Below are 16,206 nucleotides of genomic sequence, written 5' to 3' on the forward strand. Positions count from 1 at the left end.
CGCAGCTGGCGACTCCAGCTCTCCCAGGCTGCCGGGCACGGGCTCGGCGCCGCGAGTCCGAGCCGCGCCGCGCCGCGCCGCTCGCAGCCCCAACTTGCCCGCCTCGCAAACTTGCCCCGGCTCCTGACAGGGCGCGGCTGGAGGCAAGGTAAGGACTAGGGAGGTGCCCTGCCCTGCCCTCCTTCCCGGCCGGCTGCCTGCGGCTGCCCCGGCTCGCCGGGAAGGGCAGCGCGGGGAGCGTGAGGTGCCGTCCCGACCCGCCTCGCGTCTGCCCGCATCCCCGCGCCCCCGGCACCGCCCGCGCGCGCGCTCTCCGGGCCCCTCCCGAGGTCCTTGCCCAAACTTCCCGGGACGAGCCAGCCTCACTGGCCGCGGGCATCCAGCCCTGGGGCTGGACTCGGGCAGTGCTTCTCAGGCTCTCTTGTGGCGGGACCCATTTGGAAACACGTATGGCTCGCCTCAGCCCGGTGCCCCTCGCTCCCTGCCAGCTGCCCCCCAGTGTGTGGTGGCCGGGGGGGGGGCAAGGGAAAAGGCACATTTTTTCTCCTTTCCATTTTTCAAGTTTGTTCACAACCCTTTCATATGGTCTTGTGACCCACGGGTTGAGGGGCGCTGGAGGAGGTGAGCCCCGGAGGTCCCTTGTCAGGGCTTCTAAGACATCCCGGGACCGCCTGGCCCAGGCTGAGCACAGGAAGGCCCCGAGGTTTGGCTGAGGGCAGTGTCAGCGCAGCTCAGGTGTCTGACTTCAGCCCAGCCCCAGCAGAAACTCTTTCAGTCGGGCTTTGCTGCCCAGAAAACCCCAGAGGCGCTCTCCCCCGGCTTCTCAGCACAGATTTAATAGTAGAAACAGCGTCTGGGTCAAGTCGCAGGCTACCACAATGGCTTGTTTTTACAGCTAGGACAGATGCGGGTGTTTTGCTATCGGCATGGGAAGTTTGCTCGCAGGTTTAAAGCGTGCGCTTGTCAGGAGAAATGGACATCTGCTCCGGGAAGCATGGGCCTTGTTTTTAAATGCTGCTCTTTTCTTTTTTTGGAGGTTGGTAAAAATCAGGCTTTTGCAGTGCTGCTCCCGGCACCTTTCTATGTTACCTGTGCTTAGAGCATCGCTGAATGTTGCAAAGAACTGCAGTGAATGGATTTGTGAAGATTTGATTACTAGTGACCCCCAAGGAGAGGCAGTGGGAGTCTGGTGTGCTACATGGACTGACTGACTGACTGACGAGGTGGCTGGTCAGACTTTGGAGCTCAGTTTCATCCATAGAAGTCCTGAGTAGGTTCAGTGGAGTGAATGGAACAGTTACGCTTTTGTAACAGAATGTATTTCCCGATACAGCTGGTAATCCTTGCCAGTAAGGGGGTCCTTAAGCACAGTTCATAAGAAAACAGGGATTGTTTTTCTTTATTTGTCTTTAATGCACACAAAAAAGAACAAGACAAAGCCACCTGGCATAAGAGCAAGTAGGAGTGTTTCTTATTCTTTAAGCTTGAAAGATACATTCTGCTCAGGCATAGTCCTCTGTCTTCCGCTTCCCTGGATTACTTTTGCAGTCTTGATAAAATGATTCGAATGTTTGATGGTCCCTGGAAGGCAACTGATATTTTTGTTTTTATTGCAGCCAATGTACTGTTTTTGTTGGAGCAGCTGAAATACTGCACAGCACAATTGCCATAAAAATCTAGGCTTTTATTTTTAATAGAAATGAAGAGGGTGGGAAAAGGAAAGGAAGAATGTTTTCTGGCAGACTGAAATTTCTTGGAGAAGTAAAGTTGAACTATTGTTTCTATTGACTGTTTTGCATTTTCTGTAAAGGGAACCTTAGCCAGTGAATTTTCTAGCTTGAGAAATCATTTGTTAGAAGCACTGACATGTCGGAGAATTAGCACCTATTATCACTTACTCAAAAAAGATATGCATCAAACATATAAAATATGTATCTTGGGGGCCAGGTTGAAATCTGGAGGGTTTATATTGGCCACTTAACCAACAGATCTGTACTGGTGATCCTCTTCCCCCACAGATGAACTTATACTGGCAAAAGAACTCTTTTTGCCAGGATAGCGTACATCTTTAAGGAAGGTTGTTTAGTACTCTGGCTAAGAACGTGTTTTGTTGGTGTAAGTTGCCTCTCCACTAGGGGGCTTTGCTGATATAGCTATAGTTTTATTGGGATGACTATAGGTTTAATTCCAGAATCCAGGCAAATCCTGGAATTAAACTGGGAGTGGCTTCAGTTCAGAAGACACAGACTTCAGTGTGTCCTTTGTGAATTACAGAAAAGCTCTTTATACACCACATGGAGAAAGGAGAAAACAAAAAGGGGAGAGCGTATCCTCTCTCTTCCCACCCTTCAAAAAAGTGAAAACAGATTCTCTGTAACTTAATTTCCCAAAGTGAGAGTGAAGGTGGGGCTGATTTTTGTTCAGGAAGGATTGTAATCTAAACATGCATCTTTTTCTATGTTGACAGCATCTAATGACTATCCTAGGGTGATCTCATTTTTGGCTAGTTGATGTGTATTATACTTTTGGGGGTGGGGTTGGGGGAGAAGGGAAAAGCTGATCTATCCTTAACTCCACTGTCACTTTGTTTGTGTGTGTTGTTTAACTTAAATCATTATTGTATACACAGAACTTTAGATCGGTTTTAAAGAGCAGAAACAGTATCTGTAAGCAGGAATAACACTGCAGGTCATAAAACATGAGCAACATCTGTTACTGTGACTTCAGTGTGTTTCTCTCTCTTGGAGTAGCTAAGTTGACAGGTAGTTAGGTTTAATGTCCTGTGTTAAACCACTGGCCCAGCTACCATGGTTAATTGTGACTGTGCAGGATCAATAAATGTTAACTCAGCATGTCAGAAGAGGAGCAGGAAAGGCTTTAAATTGCTTTATTTTGCAGAACTAGTTCTCATTAACAGATGATGGTGCCTGATTTGTATTTCTGTAACCTAGTTCCATCATTCAGGCTTGCCAACTTGCATTCATGCATCAGAATGGGCTGGTGTCTTGGATATCCATCAGAAATATGGCTCAGCAAGCTGCAGTCAGAGTTAGCAGTTTTCATCCTAACACCTTTGTATCTTAAGATAATATACCCTTGTTTGAGTACTTCAGGCATTTGAAGCAGAATGCACATACTGTGATGTGAATTTATTGGGTGTTTTCTTTCCTTCTCTTGCTCATTTGAAATATCTTCATAAACACAGAATGAGAGAGAGAGGAAGAAAGAGAGATGGATGGGAGGAAGAGTAAGTGCAATGACTTTTTTATGAATGAATTTTCTTTCCTTTCCCCTGTTTTCTGCTCCTCATTGCTTTCTGTAGGATTCCTGCATAATTAAAATATTATGACTTTCCTTATGGAAGCCCTTCACTTGTGGCAAGGATCCTAATTTGACGTCACTGCAAAAATACTAGTTTCTGGCACAGGGGCAGATGACATTTCATCAGCTGGTGCATGCCCATTTTTTTAAAACCACAGTGCTAAGACCATATGGGCAGATAATGAGTTTAAGCTGATAAACAGCTTACAGATTTGCCCAAATAAAGGACTTTCTTCCTAGAAGATGCATTTTACTTTAAAATAAATAATCTAGTTCCTCTGTTTTATTTAATTATCTCTAGCCCTGTCTTTTCTCAATGTGCTGTAGGAAAACAGATGCAGCTGTTTTGTCAATATCAGCTACTAACACATAGGGTCATGGGCCTTAACTCAGGGAAGAGCAGAAATAAGGTTTTCAGATGTTACAGAAATAAGTTGAGAATAAAAAAAGTAGATGGAAGACAGGGTGGAAAGGGCATTGTTCATGGAGTTCTATAATGCAGAGCAAAGTTACCTATATCTCGATGTAAGTTGTTGTTTGAGGCGACTACAGGTCTGTAGCCTACTGGGGACCTACCCTAGAAACAGACTGCATGCCTGTTTCTAAGATGAGAGTGGCTGCAGTGATTGCACACTTCTGCTACTCTTGGTAGATGCTTGTTGGGAGCTCCAGTGTAGGCCATCTAAAGCAGAACCCTTTGCTTTTTCAAAATTTCTCCTAAGTAGTGATACCCTTTTTTCCTCTTAGGAGTCTCTCCTCTCTGCCTGTGCTCCTGAGTTGCCAACAGCCATCCAGACATCGATTCAGACTGGGAAGAGAGGGCTGAAAAAAGCATAGACTTTACTGGTAGATATTAATTTGTGCCAACTGTGAGGAAGATTGATTATGTTTCTTAGCGTTGCTGTATTTCTTTATCCAAGGAGACCAGCTTCTGGGGAATGCAATGCAATCCCAGATGTTCCACAGGCATTAGGAACGGAAAGTAGTCTACATGACTTCTGGTCTGGGATAGTGTGTTCACCTTAGTACAGCACTGTGGGCCATAGAGATAATCTGTTCTACTTAGTGGCAGAACTAATTAGCTGGGATGTGGCAGTGTGTGATCATTGATCATCATGACTATTTCTTCTTGCTATGATTGCTTGCTGAACTGGAAACAGAATGCTCCCTGGTGCTGATCTGGGACCCTGTTTTAGGGAGTTCTTGGGTACATCAGAAAAAAGCAGCCAAAATTCAGAGAATTTCTTTCTGGAAAATTCAGGGTAGATTTATTTCTTTACCCTTTTCTCCTTCATGCAGCACTCTCCAAGATAATTTCCAAATGGTGTAGGGCTGATGGCCTCAGATACATACCGTATGTTGCAAGAAGCTGGCATGAATTCAGACCAGAAAACCATTTGGGAAGTTGAGCTCTTCATCTTGGGGACAGAAGATTTAAAAATAAAAAACCCAGAAGCTAAAATGAAAAACAGGGTGGATGTAAATTGCATGGCTTGCCCTGCTCAGTATATCTGCAAATATTCAGGCTGTGTTCCATGGGTGTGCCTCAGTAGCTATTTACATGATGTTACCTGCTTTGGGCATCTATTGTTTGTTTCTTAGAAATTGGCACTTTAAATAAAAAAAAATCAAGTGTGTGTGTGTAATATTGTTTATTTGTTTAAGCTTTTTATATATTTATCTAAACATATACATCTTAATTATAAATAGAAAATTGGGGATAATTACAGAATATTGAGTCTATCCCATTCTCTTAAGCGAAGTTTGCTTCTTATCGATCTTTTCACCAAGTGTTTCGTTTTGTCTGAATTGTTCTAATTTTCCTATTTCATTGAAAATGTGTGCTATGTTTTAATCAATCTTAATATTAGGAATTTTTCTTTATCCAGACCTTTCTTTCTCTTTAATCAGAATCATTTGCAATACAGATTACATCCCATCCTATTTATAATAAAAGATCATGGTAGAGAAAACAAACTATTGTTCCTGATTGCAGAGATCAACTTTCTACTTGCACTGTAACCTCAGGTATATCTTTACTTCTTTTTTTTAAAATTTTTTACTCCTCTTTTTAATTTTCACTGACCTGTGGGACAAATAGATCCATTTTCTTTTAGATCCAGAAGACCTGAAACCACTTGGTGTCCTGAAGAATTGGGGCTTTTAATTTTAGCAACGTATGCTAGCACCAACCACTGCACTATAATGGTTAATTCCATATAATACCCTTTTCCTAAAGTTTAGAGAAGTGTGGTGCTTCTTCAGGAGATGGGAACTACAAGACCACTGTGTAATAGTGTTTTACCTTCTTTTTCTCCAAAACTGGAGACATGGGTAACTCCAAGTTGCTTTTAGGACCTTCTTTTAAAGAAGATTTCCTTGCTCATGCTTTGAACCAGTCCTGTTAATGAGCCAACCCTTACAATATATATATTAAGCTACCATATTGTTTGTTTAATATACACAATGACATGGTACCAGGACTATTTGAAGGCTGTGATGTTCCTCCTACTGAATTACTAGGTATTTTGCTGCCTTTTTAGTGGTAGTGGAGTTGGGCACTTAAATACCACCATAGGATGGAGTTTTAGCAAGAGACCTAAGTGGGAAGATTAAACTTGTTTTGTGTACAGATTTCCTCAGTTTGCTGGTGAAACCTTTTCAGAGGGTCTAAAGCTAGTAGGTTACTGCATGGAATCTCACCCTTTCTTTTCAGTGATTAAAATGTTTCAGATGCAGGTGGAATTCCTTTGTTTGCTGTTTATTACATTTTCACTTGCTTTATAATGGGAGTTTCCTAAATGAAATGAAAGGTCATCTGGTTTTACTTGTACAAATTCCTCAACTCAGCTGCTGGCCTGTATTTTTTTAATAGAGGTATGTCCCCTTCAGGGGAAGAGGACTGATGCTGTGCGTGTTATATAAATGTTTTGAAGGTGAACATTGCTACGGTACTTTAAATACTCTCCATTGATTATTAAAGAGGCAGCATGATTTACAGGACAGGGTACTAATTTGGTTCTCAGAATCTGGATTCCCTTTACAGCTCTGCCACTGACCTGCTTTGTGAAATCTCCTTACCTTTTTGTGCCCTTGTTCCCCTTCCCACCTTTAGTTCATCTTTTCTAGTTAGAGAGAAATTCTGAGGTAATGGCCTGAGTAGTTGTATCTGTATAGCTCCTAGCACAATGGCAAGGTACAGACCATCAAAAAGCCCAAGGCTGAATCAATTCAGTCTTTACAGGTTAGTTTAAGTTGCACAGGTTAAACTGAAACAGAAGTGAACAGATATTTACCTCTGATTTAGAAAATGTAGCCACATGCCTGCAGTGGCTCAGGCCAGAAGCAAGGGGCACTAGAGCATGGCTCTCTGGCTGTGTTCACTTCCTCTTCCTACTGCCCCAAGGTCTCTGGGATTTGTAGTCCAGAATCACAGCAGCAGGACTCTGCAGGGTTGCTCATCAATTCCTCTTCCTGCTTCCAGGTACCTCTGGGATTTGTAATCCACAGCTGCAGCCAACACCAAGTCTGAGTGGGGGGAAGGGCTGTTTAACCCCTCTCCCTGGCCTTAGACCCCAGCCAGGTTTTGCTGGGGGGAGGGAAGTCCCCACTCTGTAGACTGGGCTGCATCCCTAGCTGCATTTGCTCCCCCCCCACCCCCTTGTCAGCCAGCCCTTTCTGCTCTAGCTAGGGGGCAGAGGGGTGGGGACCAGGAAGGGGTCTGGGACAGAAGTTTCATAAACTGGTTTGACTCAAATCAGTTAAGTCTGATATTACATACAACCAAGTTTATCTTAAATTAGTTTCAGCCATTTTTAAACTGGTTTATGTGCATTGCAGGTTTAAACTAGTTGATGTTTAACTTCTGATCCTAGCTGGAGCCAGTATGCACTGCTATAACATAAATACTACTGTTTATTTATTAGTACTTGGTCTCTCCTCACTTGGTCTCACTGATGTCAGGTCATGCTCTTACAGGTGTTGATAGGAGTCTTTCTACTCACTGCAGTGGGGGTTGGATCAGGTGCACAGTATAGAAATTTGTTTGCTTTGGCAGAAATGAAAACTGTTTTTAGTAGAAATTTAAATTAAGGCACATAAGTGGTTTTAAATAAACAGTCCTGCAAAAATGTTCTTTGCATTTTACAGATGGACAAGATGAGACACAGGGAGGTGAATTCGTTTGCTTAGTCTGATTCAGTGGCAACACCTGGAATAGATCCCAGGATTTACATTGCCCAGTCCTGCTAACGTAATAGAGACCTGGATGAACTTGGATAATGACGTTTCCATAGTATTAGCACTTTTCACTAAGCCCTACATTTAGACTGTAAACCCAGCAGCTTTACAGTGGCACAATGCCCGGTTTTAAGAAGGCTGATTTTTGGTTATGGTGCTAGCTGTGTGTTTCATGACCCTGATTCATCTCTTGGATATAATCTGTTGGTTTCTTTTTTAGTTATTATGGAAACAGTTACTATATTTACTTTTTATGAAAGGCTCAGTGTGTGTGATATAAATACAGAGGGGGTTTTAAAGTGATAGTTAGCGATCACGCTAAATGATGACATCTATGTTTCTTCAAGAAAATTAACAGACTGGCAGCTTGCCTGTTCTTGAAACATGGATCTCACAGGCAAAGGACAGATATAGGGTTCATTGTTAACTCCCTCAGTGGCATATTTTAGGGTGGAAATGGATGTCTCCTGATGTTGTATATATGCCACCATAACAATTTTTATGACAGCACAAATGCTGAGCAGACTTCCTTATGTTTTGTCATGGCACATCTCTATAGGTGAGGAAAACCTGCATGGGTCTCAGCATGGAGATACAGGATTGAGAGAATTCTCCAGCTCCCAGGCTGCCCTGCCCTGCCCTGTGCTTCCATGTGAGGCATGAGTCCATGCAAGACCCAGTGCAGGGCAGCGAGGGACCCAGGGAATCCCTGAGCAAGGGGAACACACTGGCAGCCTACTGCAGGACAAGAAGCAACTTGTGTGTTGTGCGTTAAAGTGGATCAGTTGAGGTAGGACATGTCCTGCCACAGCTGATCTGTTTCAGTTCAGCAATATCTGTTTTTACCCTTATAGTGTTGCTTGGAGGTTGGAGAGCTGGTTTGATTTGTAGCTTTCAACCCATTGTGGCCTGCTTTTTCAGAAGTGTTGAGTCCCCACATCTTTCACAGAAACTGTTGTGACTTGTGGGTTCTCTGCACCTTTGAAATTTTATGTCTTGAGTTGAACACACACAAATGAATATTCAGTTCTGAAAAGGCCCCTCCAAGAAGTGATCTCAGAGCAAAAGCTGTGTAATAGATTATTGAAATGGCATCAGAATCACTACTTGATCTGTCTTTTTTCAGTATTTCACTGCAGGTAGATGGTGAGGTTAGTGTAGCCTGATACAAATTTAAGTCACCAGTGAAGGGGAAATAAGCAAAGCCTGGGAACTATTTGCAGAATGTATTTTAAGACTTTTGAAGCTCAAGACTCAAATCTCAATTCCTGATGATGTAAATGAGAGTTGAGGTTGGCCAGAAGCTCCTAGGGTAGGCTCCTTAGCATAAGTCAGTGATGAAGCTTTAAGATTTCATGGAAATACAGAGACATATGGAGCCTTTCTAGACAGACAGTAAGTCCCTGTTCCATACAAGGTAGAAGTACACTTGGAAGCTAATGCTCTTCCATGTCCTTGTGTTGAGGATGCCTCAAGTAATGGTTTTCACAGGCATTGTAGATTTCATTGAATGGAATAGTCTTCCAGCACCCTGAGAACTTGATACATTAATCCCTTGTTAATGTGATATATCACCCTAGATGCAGCATCTTGGAAAAAAAACTTCCAGACTGAACGGGGGTTAAATACATAGCAGTGCCTTCCAATTAAAGATGATTCCTTTGCTTTTAAGTGTTTGAAGGGCCGTGTCAGTCATGAGCAACAGAGTCTGGAGAGATTAAGAAGTAATAGAACTTCCAGGAGTTTGGAAGGATAAAGAGGGCCTCCCTACTCCCCCCCTCCCCACTGAAAAAGGCAGAAGGTTTAAAGGTGCTTGCTATTTTGCTATGTTGATACCAAGAATTGGGTGGAAAAAATAAGAGTTTGGTTAAACATCCATTAAAAAAGAAAAAAATCCACTGCAAGATTTCTGTAAGCTTACTCCCTGTCAGTGTGTTGTGGGTTGTGAATAGTATCCTCATGATGTGCTATTCATCCATAGTGTCATTAATGTTTAGACTTGGCTTTGTAGAGCCCAGTAGGTAGGAACTGAGAGTCCAGTTCCTCCTCAGCATTGACTAGTGCTCTCAAAGTACAGTTGAATGGATAGTCTGAACACAAAACTGGAAGCCAGAGATGCCTCTCTTCAAATCCTGGTTTTGGTGACTTCACAGCAAAGAAAGGGTTTGGATAGGGATGATCCTGATTTAGTCAGGGGGTTGGACTAGATGACCTCTGGAGGTCTCTTCCAGCCCTACTTCTCTATGATTCTATGAAATGAGAATTTGAGCTTGCTAAGAGTGGCCCCTGTATGGGGGAAAGAGAGTAGGGGGAAATCCACTTCAGTGCAGAAGACCTATATGAACCTTATGCCCTTAACTCTGACTGGATATTCAGAGGGATTTGTGCAATCTGCTGGCCCAGGACTGGATTTTATCTGAGCAGCACAGGGTGATGCCATTACATTTTCTTTTGCTGGTTACCATTTTTACCCTCTTCACTTTGCTTCCTGATATAAAAACTCCTCTTTAAAGGTTTACTGTTGCCTGGTAGAAAAAATGTATTCTATGGGGAAGGAATTCTGTTTAGACACTGAATAGCTCCTAAAATTCTGTTTACACTTTTTTTAGGTTTGCATTTTTAATAAAAAAGTGTTTGTTGCTATTATCATCTCTCCATTCCATACTCTTCCCACTGATTAGATCTTTATTCAGGTATCCCATTGTTTTTTGCACTCCTTCTCCATTTAAGCTCTCAGTTCCTTGATTCCAGTACCTTGTAATTCTTTGTTCGGTATAGAGCATACCATGAGTGCTTAACAAATAATAAATATTAATAGTAATAATAGGGTTCTGTGAACCAGCAGCTTCAATGATGCTTAAAGTCACCTTTCCCTGCTGCTTATCCCCTATTAAAAGTTACTATAATCCTTTGATTGTGACCGTAATAACTTTCACAGCAATGGATGGGAAAGTGACAAGTGAAAGATTATAGCTCCAGGTGGGGAAGCAGCAGGAGGAGGAGACAGACCCTTAAAGACACAAAGATGCTGCTTCCATTCACACGTCCCTGGCAATAAAGAATGAGAAATAGAAAATATAGCAGGGGAGCAGAACTGTTTGTCTGAGGAGTGCTTTTTAAACAGGTTTCCATGAGGCGTCAGTGACCCTTCAAGGATAATCCTGTATTGCACCTCAGATGGTTTGAAAAAAAAGAAATCCTTCTGAGGAATATAATGCTTTTAAAAGGCTACAGTTTTAGCAATGCTTTGAGGCCAGCTCTTGAGAAAAGTGCATCTCTGACTGGGAAGATGGATTGTTCATTTGAGATCCCCCTGTGACATTCCTGTATGTTTCCTTTTAATTCCCCCCGTGGAGAGTTGCACAGTTTAGTTCTTTTAAGTGGTCCGGAGGAGAAAGCTACTGTCCACTCCCAGCAAATAAATAACAGTGTCCGTGTACTGAATGGGCCAAGCTCCAAAGCTAACTTCCTCCACACAGTTGGCCTGCAATAGTATTTCCCCTGCCTCAGAAATTGCATAGGGTGAGGCAGGGGCAACATAGACAGGGATAAAGTATGGAGGTTTTATTTATTTATGGCAAAGAAAACTTGTATCTTTATTCCCCTTCTCTCATCTGTTTAATACGGTAATTTAAGACTCTGGCTTAGGAGAAATTGAGAGAGAGGCCAAGGCAAGGCAGACTTCAGGAGGCCGAAGCTGTCAGTTTTGCACCGTATTAGTAAGTTCGGGTTTCTCAGCAGAACTCCTGCTGGGTGTGTTACATTCAAGGTCAGGCCTTTTGCACCTGAATTCAAGGTGGGGCAGGAGCTGGTCAGGAATTTTTTGGAAAGGTAGTTTTTTTATCAGAAAATGCTGATTTGCTGGAACTGACATTTTTTTTCCTTTGAGGGGAAAAGAAAAAAGTTTTCAATGAAGCTTTCCTTGACTAGCAGGCTACCCTGTTCCAGAATAGCTAATAGCTTCAAAGTTTCACTGCTGGCGTGGGATGTCAAAGATTCACTGAAGGAACAGACCTAAGTCCTCCCTTGTTCTAGGGGAGTGCCCTAATGACTGGGCTATTGGCTAGTCTGGGGGCAGTGGCGATGCATAGGGAGTGCATGTGCACCCCCTGGGAGCACTGATGCACCCCTGACCAGCCTTGCTTGCCAATGCCCACCCCACAAGCAGTGGCCAAGGAGTTGGAGCGCCATGGCTGCAGCTGCTTCTGGAAGCGGCTGCAGCGATCAGCCACCCTGCAATTGGCTGCAGGCCCCCTGGTCAGTGGGATTGTCCGTGGAGGGACCCGGCCCCCTGTCAGTGAGATTGGCTGTGCCCCCTCTCCCTGCCATGACTAGTTGCTGGAGGGGGCACACGCCCTACTGACGAAGGCGGCACCAGTCATCCATGTCTGGGGGGATCTTTTTCTACTCCCTCCTCCCCTTGTCATCCCTCTGCAGAAAGGATTTTAGGAGACCTTGGGTTCCTTCCAGTACAAAACGGGGAGAAAGATGAATTCTTCTCATAGTCTGGCCACATCCTTGACCTGTCCCTTTGGCTTTATAGGGATTGTTTTTTATTCCATTGCACGTTCTCTGTGGCTCTTTCAGGGCAGAGGCAGGAACCTCAATAGAAATGATCTATATATTACTGTGTGAAGGAGAGCACATAGTCCTGGAGCACTTGCAGTAGGTTTTGGCAGGGTCAGGACTGTGCTGTGGGACACTAGTTAAAGGATCAGATGGCTTCTTAACATCTATTCCCCTTCAGGAATGTTGTTAGAAAAGCAGCTTGAACAGCCAAGGAAAATACAGTTGAACACTATATATTAGTGCCTGGCCCATCAGTGTTGGGCAGGATCTGCAAAATAATGCTCAGAGAGGTAGACAAGTTGCTTGGAACTGGATAAAACACCTTCCTGCTGGTTTGAGTACAGTGCATTGGGGGGAGGTGTACCGTAAAGCAGGGTTCAAGAGTTACAGCCTCCAGTTTCCCCTCCCGTTTCCTATACTCTGCCCTTCCTCTTTTGTGGAGAGGAAGGAAAGGTTGCCCTCAGTGGGCTTTCCTGTACATTGCCCTTCTGCAGAGAGGAAGCAACAAGGGATCTTGAGACTAGTCACACAGTTATGCATGGGGCTTAGTTTTAGTGCCCGCAGAATTGAGCACTCCCTTGACCTGGCAAATTTAGGGGCAGGCTTGTCCTGAATCCTAATTTGCTTGTGCCAGGGAGTAGTGCTACCCCCGGGCATCTTGACTGGCTCTGAGGGGAACCTTGCAGGAGCTCGTCCATACTGACTGCAGCTAAATTGTGTGCACTGGACTTGCTCTCCTGCTGTGATTCTATCAAAATTCCACTCTGCCTTTTTCTTTTTTTGGAGGATGAACAAAATATGCCTGGTGGTTTTAAACTGCACTTTACTGGTAGGCTAAGGCAAAACACTCCTTTTAAAGGCAAAATATTCCAGGCTGTTGCTATGTAATTGAATTTAAATAATGGGCAGTCCCAGTTTCCAAGAGGCCAAGTGCATCTACAAATGATTTCTTCAAACCTGGTTTAGAAACGCTCTGGTGTTGTCATCTTGTGGCAGAAGAGGGGAGGCCTCTCTCTTTCCTTTCCTTGTTCTTCTGGCTGGGAATGTTTGTCAAGGGAAAGTGGGACCTTTAAGGGCTGAGGGAATCAGAATCAGGGAAAAATACATTACTTTCATAGATTCATATATGCATCACTTCTCTATTCTTTGGTGATTAAAAGGACTGTGCTGCAATTGTTGGCAGATTGTGTCTTCCCAGAACTTTCCCCCAAAATGGATGTTGCACCCCTGATAAGCCATGCCTGAGACCCTCAATTCAGATATCATGACTCCAGGACAGCACACCTTTGCACACTTTTCCCCTCCGGGTCCTCCACTAGTAGGGGAAATTGTGATAGGTGGAGATCAAGATTTATCCTTTATCCATCTGGGAGGATTCGGGGTTCTTCTTTTCCTTGTTTAGGGGTTCTAGCCTGTGCCATCTTGTATTAATAAGATTGGGTGGAAGGGAGATCTAATAACCAGATTGACTTGGAATTCAGGAGCTGCCACTTAAGAAGGGAAAATGAACAAGCTTCACAGTATCCTGCAAGTCAAATATCATGCACATTCCTCCTTGTGGCTGTTATGTATTTTTAAGTCAGTCCATTTAAAGGGTATGCAACTTTTTCATGGCTAAGGAAAGTGAATTAAGGAAAATGTGCCTGGAAAATAGTGTCTTGGATTCACTCACAGAGACATTCAAAGTGCATTAATTAGAGATCAGTAATCCAAACAGACAGCATTTATAAGACACCGTGGAGGCCTCTGTCAAGGACACCTAGAACCTGGACAGGGCTGTCTGCCCTCACTAACGCAAGGGTCACTTCCAGTCCATGCTGCGCTAGTACAGATTTCCTTGTAGAATCACTTACGAGTAGTTGTTTTAAGCAGAAGTGGTCACAAAGGAGACCGAACCATGCAAAACAGCTTCCCATGGAGTACTGCAACAGAACCTGCAGGGATACTTCTCTGTCATAGGAAAGTACAGCCCTCAGGTCTCAGCATGCAGTAGTAATGCTTTGGTTAAGATGGAGCAGTGCATGCTGGGACTCACTTTCTAGACATCATCCTTCCTTGTGTAGTGGCACTCTGCTCCACTGTATTCTAGTTAGGTTCAACCTATCTAGGTTCAACCCTCAAAGTCCTGTCAAGCTTTCCCTATGTGGACAAAGAGGTTGCTCCCTGATCTTCTGTGCAGTTTCTCTAGCTCTCTCATTTATTTCACTTCCTCTGAGACTTTTCTTTTCTTTTTACCATAGGGAATTCTGTCTTCCTGTAAAATTCATGTCTGTCTAGACTCTCTATTGCTTAGTAAGGAGGAGGTGAAACAGATGCAATCATTGTAAGCTGCTGATAAAGTAATTTTCTGGCTCTTCCAATAACTCTAAATGCATTCTAAAGAGGATTCAATTTATTAGCAGCATTTGTTACTCTGTATAAACTCCTGGACATAAATCAGAGATTGACTAGTAGATAATGAAATGGTGCCGTGTAGCTGGGTGAACAGATTGGGCAGGCATCTTGAACTGGTCGTATTGTAGCCCATCAAGCTGAACCTGTTTGGCATCTGTTTCTTGCAGATATAACCTCTGTGTTGTGTTGTAGGGATTCTTCACTTTTTGACAGCAGGGAGAATCACCTCAGGGTCCTGGAGTGCTGAGACTCACGCTGAGGTTCAGTTTTCAGACAGTGGCATAGATTGAGTCTTTGCTTTATGCCTTGGCTGATCCTTCACCCCGCTCCTCTTCTTCTAGACCTCTTTAATGTGTGTCAGGTGGGACTCCCAGAATTATTAGTTGCTATTTAAAAATCTTAACCTGGAAGACTATTCTCAGCTTTGCCACTGATGTATTGTGGGACCTTGAGTGCATCTCAGAACCAGGCTTCCAAAGTGCTTTAGGGTGCAGACAGTGGGATTTTAAAAAAGTGTCTAAGTGTCTGTTAGGAGCTTAACTTTTTTGATTTCAGCAGGAATGTAGCTGCCTCAGTACCTCTGCCTTGATTCCTCAGCTGAAACAAAAAAACAAACCTCCTGTCTTTTATGTTTATTTGGACTTTGGGCTCTTCTGGCCAGAGACTGTCTTGCATCCTGCCTACCTAGATCTTGCATAATTTGTGAAACTGTGCCAACAGAGTTAAATTGCTATAGCTTTTCTTTATTCATTTTTGTTTATTTCACTTAAACCCTTTCCAAAGTGACATGCACCAAAAAAAGGGTATCCTTAGAATGTAAATTATGTCTGCCCTAGGACTTATATTTGGGGAATTGTTAGCTTAAATTCATACCAGAGCTCCTACCAAGATAACTTCCCAAAGTAAAAAAGTCCTCTGGCTGCCATTTTTAAAATAACTTAACGGAGCTATATGCACAGCTTCCATTGGAGTCTAATGTCTTGAATTGTTATGGTAGTTATATGCCCATCTTCTTTCACCTCCCTTGAAAACCTCAGCCTGTCTGTTCAGTGCTTAACACAGTAGAGATTCATTCTCAAAGTCTCTAGGGGTAGTCGTAATACAAATATTAATGATGTGGGTTGGGCTGAATCTTCTTGAGATTGCTGGGTTTAACCACATCTCTTATTTTGGGATAGTTGTGAAAGGTCATTAAGTTCTTTTATGGAAACAGGAGGCTGAAATAATTGCTTCCACATCCTGAACACAAGGTGCATGTCTCTACCAACGCCAGGGCAGAGGAGAGTTAGTGAGTATTGCTTTGTGTGCAAATGTATGTATGCGTAGGGGTGGTTCAGGAAGATCAGCAGAGATGGTTCAAAAAAAAGAGAAGGAAGCTTTAGCATAGCATGGTGTGTGGCTCTGGGAGATGGCTTTTGGCTTGGGATGCTGGCTGAAAACGTTTTGGTGCTGTGGGCAGGAAAGTTTCCCAGAAGGCCAATGTGGTGCGTATCTTCAAGAAAGGGAAGAAAGTGGATCCGGCTAACTATAGGCCCGTCATCCTGACTTCTATCCCTGGGAAGATCATAGAAAAGTTTATTAAAGAGGCCATCCTTAATGGACTGGCTGACACCAACATCCTGAGGGATAGCCAGCACGGGTTTGTTGCGGGTAGGTCTTGCTTGACCAATCTCATTTCCTTCT

The 16,206-nt window shown here is 43.5% G+C and overlaps 1 protein-coding gene across 4 annotated transcripts in view; it reads left to right on the forward strand.

Moving 5' to 3' along the window:
* Positions 1-7: 7 nt before the first annotated feature.
* TSPAN18 (tetraspanin 18) overlaps positions 8-16,206 on the forward strand; it is a 199,695-nt gene continuing 183,496 nt past the window's right edge. For 3 of the 4 annotated variants that reach the window (XM_019551265.1, XM_019551263.1, XM_019551264.1), the window contains exon 1: positions 9-148. The gene's annotated coding sequence lies outside the window, so the exon portion shown is untranslated. Of the gene's footprint in view, positions 149-16,206 lie in introns of all 4 variants that reach the window. The other variant, XM_019551266.1, reaches the window with a different exon arrangement.

Source organism: Crocodylus porosus, unplaced genomic scaffold (assembly GCF_001723895.1).
Source record: "Crocodylus porosus isolate Cpor-Errol unplaced genomic scaffold, CroPor_comp1, whole genome shotgun sequence".
Classification (NCBI taxonomy): domain Eukaryota; kingdom Metazoa; phylum Chordata; order Crocodylia; family Crocodylidae; genus Crocodylus; species Crocodylus porosus.